Source organism: Lygodium microphyllum, chromosome 12 (genome assembly GCF_053477565.2).
Source record: "Lygodium microphyllum isolate KBCC chromosome 12, Lygodium_microphyllum_v1.1.10, whole genome shotgun sequence".
NCBI classification, from domain to species: Eukaryota; Viridiplantae; Streptophyta; class Polypodiopsida; order Schizaeales; family Lygodiaceae; genus Lygodium; species Lygodium microphyllum.
In genome coordinates, this window is record NC_141146.1 from 124661371 (window position 1) to 124672362 (window position 10992).

Below are 10992 nucleotides of genomic sequence, written 5' to 3' on the forward strand. Positions count from 1 at the left end.
GACAATTGGTGGTGTTGGGCGTGTTGGTCAGAGATGCAATGTAGCTACTTGCTCACCATCAAGTTTTGAGATCAGTAGGTCACTGAAATAATTCTAGGCATAATTCTCACCATTGTCTTAGCAGCTGCTCTCGTAATTGGAAGAGCAATCTTGGGGTCCTTGAGACATCCCATTATGCTTATTGGATTTTATATGGGGTGCTTTGCAATGCTTGAGAGTTATATGGTCAGAGGTGTATAAAAGTGTGCTGGGTTATTTTCTGCCAATGCATAAATAACTTCAGTTGAACCACTATTTGAGACTTTTGGTGTGTTGAATTGTGCAAGTTCTGTAATGAACAAAAATATTGATACACATTCAGTCCTCTTCCAAGTAGACAACAAAGAGATTCCCAAAGCTCTGGTTAAGAACCTTATATGTAGGTACTGCTAACTAGAAGATTGCACCAAATTGTACATTTTGGTAGTACAGAGGAGAGTGTTTGTCATAGAATCACGAAATGGATTGAACGACTCGTCTCATGCCCCTTGTAAACAAGGTTGTACAGCCAAAGCTAAGCATGAAGTTGTCCCTAATTTAAGCCAAGCTCCTTTAATTCTGTACACTGTATTCTATGGAATGTGCTTAACACATTTTGAAGATGTTTTGCAGAGTCATGTAAGTCTAGAGAATGTTTGAAACTAGATGCCTTGTAACAGCTTGGTTGATTTATGCCTGACGCAAAGCCTCTGAGCCAAATACGAGGGTCCTGACTTCAACTGTAAGGCAGTGAATGAGATCGCTGCAACTTAGATTCAAGGCTTCAACTTGTTTTGTAGTCCTGGGAACATAGGAGCCCACAACCACAAGTCCTCCATTTGGGTCCATGCATACACCAAGTGCCCAGTCTGGGTACTGAGCTCATATTGGAATCCCTGCCATACATTGCCACTTCAAGATGATGAGTTTGTATGTCACTAACATCAGCAACTTGGTAGAAGCTTTCTGTTGAACATATGTATCAGAATCGTATTAGGAGTTGGAATAGGTAATGCAGCTCACACCGGCTAGTGATAAGGCCTTTGACACAATAATTAGGGGTAACATCAAGTAAGAGCCTGAATGCTTAGCTTCATCAAATAGCAAGCTCATGCTGGTAACCCTACCTATGCACTCAAGCAAGAGTAGATTTCTACAGTAGCATTGGTCAGATCTGGGGGTAGAGGGTTTACTACTGTCTGGAGCTTTAGGGACATAACTTTTACAACTTCTGATACTTCAGGCATAGATGGTCACTAAGTCAAAGTCTTAATGACCCCGGAAGGGACTGAAGGTGAGATTGAGGCAAATGCACCTATCTTGGCAAGCAAGCAGCTCAAGTGATCAGCAATGGGCCTCTTAGGTGTCCCTGAGTTGTCCAGCACATTGCAGTTTGAAGGCCTAGGCTCATGAATAAATGGAGGAGGACCTAGTATTCTCACCCTTTGCATTTATTGTGACAAGTCCACTGTTGATCTTGATGCCGAACTTGACGCGTATACCCTGAAAGTACTCTAGCATCAGTGGTGAATATGTTTGTGAGCCGTGAATAGTGAGCAACAGTTGCTTAAGTGGTCTGAAATCTGCAGCAGCAGTTCTGAGGCTTGAAGCAATAGTGGGCAACAATGGCTTACGTGGTCTGAAGTTTAAAGCAACAGTGAGCAACATTAGTAGGCAGCATGTATGCATATACTCAATCACATTGTCCCTATGGACAACAACATGGTTCCTATCAGCAGCATGCATATGGAGATTCCTATGCCATGCAACCATATGGGCAGCTGCCTCATGGAGACCCTGATGCAATGCAGGAGTGGCAAGCAAGTGATTATGACCGACATCATGCCAATACCTATGCTCATGGACTTGCCAATCATCATACTTATGGTTAGCCTAGGATGCAAGGACACCATTGTAGTCATGTTGGACAGTCATCATGCAATCTTGGGCAGCATGTTTATGGGCAACAATATGACCAAAGTTTTGGTAGTAGGCAAAACCAAATAGATGTATTTGGGCATCAGCATGAACATTCTTGTGACATGCATTCTCATAGAGATTATGGACAGCATGACCAATGCTGTGGGATCAATGATCAAAGGCAGCATGCTTATGAAGGTTATGCGTGTGATGTGCAGCAGGGCTATTATCACCACATGCAGTATGGACAGCATGAGTATCATTATGAGCAGCAGCCACATTGCTACGACCATCCATATGGACAGCATGAGCATTATGGTCATGCGCATGGACAGCCATCTGTTGTATATGAGTAGTATGCTTATGTATGTGAGCAGCAAACATCAGCGGAAGCAAATGCATATGCTCAACCAAATTGTCCCTTTGATGCACAGTAGGGCTATTATCACCATATGCAGTATGGACAGCATGAATACCATTATGAGCAGCAGCCACATTGGTATGACCATCCATATGGACAGCACGAGCATTATGGTCATGAGCATGGACATCCATATGTTGTACATGAGCAGCAAGATGACTATGAGCAGCATGTCATAACTATTACTGAGCTGACCAATGGTGATGAGCACGTGTGTAAATTGCTATCTAAGGATAAATGCATTAGACATCTTACTACTGATATGATACGGGAATTGCATGTTGCGGGCTTATGCTATTGATGTGCTAAGCCAATATCTTGTAATCATCAAGCCACATGCAAGGCAAAGACTGCCAAAATACTCTTGGTATTAGATTATTATGATGCAAAGGATGGAGAAGATCTTGTTGAAGACCATTTTGGTATGGGTCCACAACAAGAACCTCAGTTTAAGAAAGAAGACCATGGGCAGCATGTGGATTTGGATGATCATGACCCCATGCGGGAGCCCCTTCAGTCCACAGACCTGGAGTTTAAATTCTTGGACATCACTAAGAATGCAGGGTCCATGAATATGCAGCACTTAGGGGCTGATGGAGTCCATGCAATGGTGACTTCAGCTTCATATGCTTCAGTCATTCAGAGCATGGTGATGCCTGAGAGGCTTATGGAAGAGCTAGCAAATACTACCATGCTGATCATGCTTCCAATTATACTTGACTTTGACCTCATGAAAGTTGATCCAATGCATGGCAGTGATACCACTTTCCCTTTTGATCCGGGTGGCTACAGGCTGACCTTGACCCTCTGCATAAACTAGTACTACTCTTGAATATTAGGCAATCTTTTACTGGGTCTATGCCAAGAATCCCTCCCCCCCCCACTATCTTTTGCCACTTGTAATGCTGTACAGAGTAGTACTCTGTAGCCCACTACTTGGCTATACCAATAAGTCCGATCTTTGTTTTTGAGGAAAAAAACTTCATTTTGAATGGGGATGGATTGTAATGGGGGGAAATAGGAAAATACTTAGGTCAAGTTGGCCTAGGTATAAAAGGGGTAAGGGACACTGCATGGGCACCATTTGATGAATACACATTTATCCTTTCACCTTCTTCCCTGTCCTTCCATGGCTGCCAGCCATTTCTCTCTCCTCTTCTTGCCTTTCTCTCTCCTTGTCACCCTCTTTTCACCTTCTCAAGCTCCCATGGCTTCCTCTTCTTCTTCCTCTCTCCCTCTTTCTCTCTCTTCTTCTTGCCTTTCTGTCCTTCTCTCTCTCTTTCCCCTTAGTTAGGATAGTTAGTCTCCTTCATTACAATTTTTCCATACTTCGTAGAGTGTTTAGGGGCATTGGGTTGGGGACCCCAATCTCCTGAACCACCACAATCCACAACTCATTCAGCTATTACAAGCACAACATCATAAGAGACATAATTCATCATTCACAAATCCAAAAGCAGTCATAACCATAAAATATTTTTAACACACTTGTCAATGTATGCGATGCATAGAATCTATCCCCCTCATTAATTCCCGTGTTCTTTTCTAAAAAGAAATTGATAATACTGATATGTTTTTGTAAGTTTAAGTACGTTCTAACTAATCATAATCTATGTAATAGAATTATCCTATGGGCTTTTCTAACATTACTAACTTATCCCTCATTTTATCGTAATATGCAAAAAAACAATAATATAAAATAGAAAAATTAGAAAGTTGTAGATAGCTTAAAAGTAATCCTTTTCTTATGTACCAAACCTGATTATCTTCGTTCGGCCATCCATTGTGATTACGTGTTATGACTGCAACCTCCGTTTGTTGTGGAATATTGGGTCCTTCAAGTTGAATGGATTTGGGGGTAACTTTTGCTTGTGCTTCAGCTTCGTGTTGAGTTCCCTCAGTAGAGCGACTACTTCCTCACGTTGGGGAGCTCTCCGAGCACGACCTCCCTCAGCATCTCAACGTCTCTTGGGAGCCATGGAAAAATATTGATGGATTTGAGCTACGCTTCTACATAGGTATGGAGAGAGAGAGGCTCAGCTAATTGCAGTAGATCTTTCTTGCATCAACAATAGAGAGACTTTTGCATGGGTTGTTGTTCTGATGTGACACTCTATCCTTGTTTATATAGTAATGAGGAGGAGAGGGTAAAAGAGAGAATGCTTTATTTTAGCATTTTTTATGACATCATCGATGATAAAGAGAGAACGCTTGCTTTTAGTGTTTTTGATGATATCATCGATGATATCAGAGAGGGGACTCTGTTTTTGGAACGTAGCGTGGAGATGCTATGTGTCATCGGACAGCGTCACTCCAAGGCTCACGACTAAGGCATCGACCAAGGCATAGACCCTGGCATCTTGGCCTTAGCATACTTGGAATTGGGTTATGAAGGCTTCATTGGCATTGTTGGCTGCGTGCGAGAAGCTCCCACTAGCTTGTAGGAAAAGCTTCTCACAGGGAGGTCACCCATCTCGGCAGTGTCATCACCCAAGCACACTTAACTGCCAAGTGACTATCCACTAGGCTATTTCTTTTTGTTGTTCTACATTACAAACATAGTTTTAATAAGCTTGTCTTGGGAGGGTTTCCCAAGCTGTCCTTCCATGAGCTGGCATAATACCTCATCAATTATCTTCATAGTTAGAGCTTGTTTTAAAAATGTGCAATCTTTACCATTTTGTTTTCAGCATTAATCAATTTTTAGAATGTATACACATTTTTTATTAAAATAAACTAATTAATGGGGACATTACATTTAGTTTATTGCACCTACCTTCAGCTAGCATAGTTATAGTATCAATCAATTAGTATAATCAATTATGTACTATATTACTTAATAAGCTACTTTTCTTTATGTTGTATCTTATCTATAATCTGTGTACATTGTATTGCGTGAGAAAGAAAAAGAAGAAACCAACAAGAAAATGTTTTAGACTCTATCTCTCTTATTGTGTTCTTAAGTCAGCTTCCTCTTATAGTGTATATGGTGTGTGTTTGGTGGAGCAACTCAAGCAAGTCCCCCACCACGCGATTCATGATATGGTATTAGAGCGATGCCACTGAGGGAGCTAGCTTTGAAGGCTCAAGTGAAGGAGAAGAAGTAATGTTTTGAGTAAAAAAGTAATGGGTAAGAAAATCTCCCATTCTTCTACTATTTCTCCTGAATAGTGCTTATGGGAGGCACCAGAAGCAAGGCAAAGCAAAAATCTCAAATTGCTTAGAGATTTGATTTTGCTACTTTTTTTGCCATTTGAGGCTAGTTTTGGCCCTATTTCAAACCCACAAGGTTGTAGACAATAATTTCATGGTATATTGTGATTTCAATTATATTAACCAAAAGTTGGTGCACATGTTATAGATTTTGAATCTATAAGTTCTAAGATGTTTGTCAAGAAGAAAACATAAGTTTTATCTATAAACAAGTTGTATATTGCATGTGTACTTTTGAACAGTCAGTAAAAACGTTGCTAGGTGTATTGTTGTGCATTTATTGTGAAAGGTTACAGAAGACTTGCTTGTTGTTTAGGATCAATTTTTTAATAAAAGCAGAGAAATAGTGACAACCCCATCATGAAGAAGCTAGATAAGAACAACTATCCATCATGGAAGTTCCATGTGACAAACTTTATTATTAAAAATGACATTTACAAGTTCATTTCACGTGAAGAAAATGAGCCAGAGCTAAATGACCCTATGACTCTAGATGAATTAGATATAGAAAGAATGAAATGTGCATGACAAAAAGGTGATATATTGGCTGTCTATAGTAATTGATAATACTATACTGGACGTATTAGAAATGCAAAAATTTCACATGTAGCATGAAACACATTGGAAATTTCTATGAATACAAAGGTACATAAGATTCAACTTACATAAGTGATGAATACTTTGAAGAAACGAAAAATGTCTATCAATGAGTATGTTTTGAAGGTGAGGAGCAATTAATGAAATGCTTGATGATGATGATTTTGTATTATCTACTTTGGATGGTCTTAATAATAAAAAGTCTTGGAAATATTTTGCTATTTTTGTATATGTATAGAAGCCATTTCAAGATTTTGATGAGTTGGTCTCTCTCATGATCACTGAAGAGATCAACATGCCAAGTGAATCATCTAAAAGAAGTGGGTGAACAGGTCCAAGCATTTTACTCAAGTTCAAGAATGGGACGTGGAAAATCTTCTTTAAGAGGCCATGGTATGGGATGTATTGGTAATAACCAACAAAACAGATTAAATTAGCAGTTTGGTAAAATGCGTGGTGAAATGCAGGTTTCAAGAGGCTATGGAAACTTTAGAGGCATGGGGAGCTCTAAGGAAGTGGTGGATAGCAAAATAGAGGTTTTGGTAATTTTGGTATTGTTTGTCATTATTGTAGCAAAACAAGTTATATTGCAGCCCATTATTATGTTAAGAAGGGTGATATCCACAGTGGTAAATTGCAATAAGAAAACTATGCATCACCTTCATGGTCAAATAAAGACAAACATGAGCGTTTGTTTGTTATGTAGTATATGATGAATGCTATTATAAGAAAGGAGACACATGATGATGTATGGTATGTTGTTTCAGGTGCATCTAATCATATGCCTAGTCATGTTGAATGGTTTAGAGAGCTACATGATTTACAAAATCCAGGTTATGTGTAGATGGGTGATGAATCATACCACCCAATTTCACACATTGAAAGGATTCCCTTGTCCTTGCATGATGGTTAAACAAAGAATCTATCAAACATATTATATGTGCCATCTACCACAAAGACTTTAGTGTCTATTGGTCATATGGTAGAACAAGGGTTGCAAGTTTGATTTAATGTAAAAGGATACTTCGTGGAAGATTTTTAATGATAAGTGCAAGTTGGTTGCAAAAGAAAGTAGAGTTGGTTGCATGTTCACTTTAGATGTTGGGATTCCTTCTATGAATGTTGCTATGTATGCTTTAAAAAATGAGTGGTTGAAAATATTGAAATATGAAATAAATGTATTGGACATACAAATGTGCAAATTCTAAAATAAATGCAATCCAAAGGGCTGGTTACAGGGTTACTTGCTTTTAGAGTGATAAATTTTTATAAAGTGTGAAGCATATCAATTCAATAAGTAGGCAAGAAAATCTTTTTCACAAGATAGAGATGTGAGTAAAAATATAATTGATGTTGTGTATATAGATGTTTGGGGGCCTATATTAAACATATCCCTTGGTGGTAGTAAATATTTGTCACATTTATTGATGATTGTTCAAGAAAGTTGTGGATATATTTCATGAAGTAAAAGAGTGATGCATTTGAGCAATTCAAAACTTGAAAGGCTACTATTGAAATAGAAACAAGCTTGAAAGTTAAGTGCTTGAGTTCAAATGGAGGGGGAGAGTATCTCTCTAATGAGTTTAGTGACTTTTTGAGGTCTCATGGGATAAAGAGATAGTTTACTTACAGATATATCCCAAAGCAAAATGGGATTGTAGAAAGGAAAAATAGACATGTTGTAGAAGTTGTGTGGGGATTCATGATTGAAAAAAAATACCAAAATACTTTTCATCTAACCTATTAATATTTTCTTCTATATTATGAGTAGAACTCACATGTGTGTAGTTTATGAAATGATACCCAAAGAATGCTTTACATGCAAGAAGCCTGATGTGTTATACTTGAAAGTGTTTAGTTATATTGCATATGTTCATGTGCTAGATGATTTGTGAAAGAAGCTTTATCCAAAGGCTAAAAAATGTATTTTTATTGGATTTTCTTTAGAAAAGAAAGTATGCCATTACTATAACCCTATCACAAGTAAGTTTAAAGTGAGTAGGGATATTATTTTTTATGAGATGAGCAGTTGGTATGCATCTAGTGGTGATACATTGGCTAATGATGAAGTTACCTATAAAAGGAAAGTAAGAATCATGGAGCCTTAATGGACCAGAAACATTATCCCATAGTACATCTGCAATTATCCCTTGATCTATAGGCCTTGGTTTGGGAGACTGAGTGACCCCACATCTACAAGTATATCTAAAAGTACTATAAGTAAAGACAAAGGGAATAAAAAATATTCGGGTATTAATGATGCATCTACTAGTCATTTGGAATTTGATGGAGATTCAAGTGGTTTAAAGAGTTTCGATGATAAGCTTGGTACCCTTTATTCAAGACACCAGGTGTATGGAGAGCACATGGTAATGTAAAGGCTCCACTAAGTGTTCCAATGGTATGCAAGTCTAGTAGGGTCAAATATCCCTATTAAAAGATTTGGCTTTGAAGGTTATGCAGCTCACCATTATACTAATATGGTAAAGGTGGTTGAGGATGTTGAGTCCCCCTTGTTTTGAAAATGTTGTTAGTCATGATCATTTGGATGTAGCAATGAATGATGAGATGGATACATTAGAAGCCGATAAGACTTGGAATCTAGTATCTTTGCCTAAGGGAAAGAAAGCTATTGGCTGTAAAAGAGTTTACAAAATCAAGCATACTGCAAATGGTTCTTTTACCATGTATAAGACTAGGCTAGTTGCAAAAGGTGTTGAAATCTAAAATGAGTATGAAACTAGCTCTAGGGCTCTATTTGGTTCTCCTACATGCACAAACCACCCTCATGGTCTCTCGGCCAGATGTATTAGATAGCATCTATATACTACTTTAAATAAATAATGCATTTGTATTTATTGTAGTCTAACAATTTTACCATTCTCGACTCCAATATAGAGAGTACCCAAACATTCAAGTGATCAATACCTTGATTTACATACATAAAGAGCTCCCCCTAGTAGAATGCTATGGCTCCTACGCTCTTCTACACCCTGGGCATCGGTCCCGGGATGCGCCGTCCTACACATAAAACACCAATGTAACAGAGTACTCTCATAATATAAACATAAAAATCTAGGAGACTGTATATATTTCTCACTTAATTGATATTCCCCAAGATATCAAACTATCCTATAACAAAATGAAATCTTACACTCAATGTTGGTAGTCACCTAAACATACAATTGCCATGCATCCAAGAATTTATATTCTAATACCATATTTAAATTGTATATGTAAAGTATATGGCACTCTTTGCTCAAATAACCTAAGTAGAAATCATCCAATGTGAAGTCCACAAACAATCTTTTCATTATTTTTTTCTACTAGCGTCACACGGTGTTGCTAAGGAACTTGTGCTACTAAACCTCTTAAAACTTATATGAACCACAATATATATGCAAAGATATGCAAAGAAATTGACAACTTAATCAAATTTCTTTCAATTTCAGTTCCCACATCCCCTACCGTTTGCATTTAGATTGATTGCATAAATGTAGCCTAGTGATTTCATGACAAATTTTCATAGAAATGAGACCTAAGACACACAATTTAATATATAAATAAAGGTAAATTGAGACAAAGTCTTATGCTTCACCTTCATTATACATCCACAAATATTCTTTCAACTTTTTATAATGTTTTATGCACAAATATTATTTTTCTTAATTTTTTTCTTTACTTGACTATTTTTCATGATTTTTTAATTTATTTCAATATAAATTATTGATTTTTTTTATTTTTCTGATTTATATGACTTATGTGAAGTGTGATCCATCAGCGTATTCAATTTCATGCCATAGAAACATCATTTGATCCCCAAAACCCAAGAACAACCCAGTTTTCCATTAAATCGCGTGTTTTGGGTTTTGCAATTTTATTGTTTTTAGTATACACGAAAGAAAATGAATGAATTTTTGACATTTTAGACATCAACTAATACATTTTAATTATTTGCAATTGTTTTCTCATCATATATACTAATGATTCATCGTTAAAACTAAATAATGATCACTTACTCAAAAATTCGTATACATATGTCTTGTAATTTGAGAAAATGGAGCTGCTGATACAATCTCCCAGCCATTCACCGACGCTTCCAAATCACCAGATCTACTTCCCATTACACTTGCAAACCATCCTCCATTACCGATTCATCATATCAGCCCCCCCTCTCTCTCTCATAAACAACCATATGAATAAAGAGGAGAGAGAAATACTGATTTTTTATCTTACTGAATACTACATTATTTTGTGCAAGAGAGATGGAGAACAAAAAAATGGTAGATCTGATGCCCAAGACCATGAGGGGAATGATGATAGCCCGAAAATATCAAAATTTTAGGAGGAAAAGAAGGCACTTAAAAAATATGCCTCTCCCCATGGTGTTTTATTTATTGATTTTATACCCCTTCTTTAATAAAGGTTAACACTAATCTCTCAAATAACTAGTTCAAAGTTGGCATTCTCACACTTGCTGGAAGATTATGATGTATTCCTTGCCAGACTGAGTTCGTGGGAGTGGCCCTATTGCATCAATCCCCCATTTCTCAAATGGACCATATGTAGTTATGGGATTTTGTTCCTCATGCACTAGATTCCTTGGTCCGGCCTTTTGGCAATCATCACAAGTGCGGCACCAATGTTGCACATCTCGATGTAGACAAGGCCACACAAAACCGGCTTGGAGAATCTTCCTGCTGGTTATTTCTTGAGCAAAATGTCCGCCACAAACCCCCTCATGGTAGCTCTTAATCACACCCATAATCTCCTTTGCTGTTGGCACCCTTCTAAGCACTGCATCCTTTCCTTTGCAATAAGAT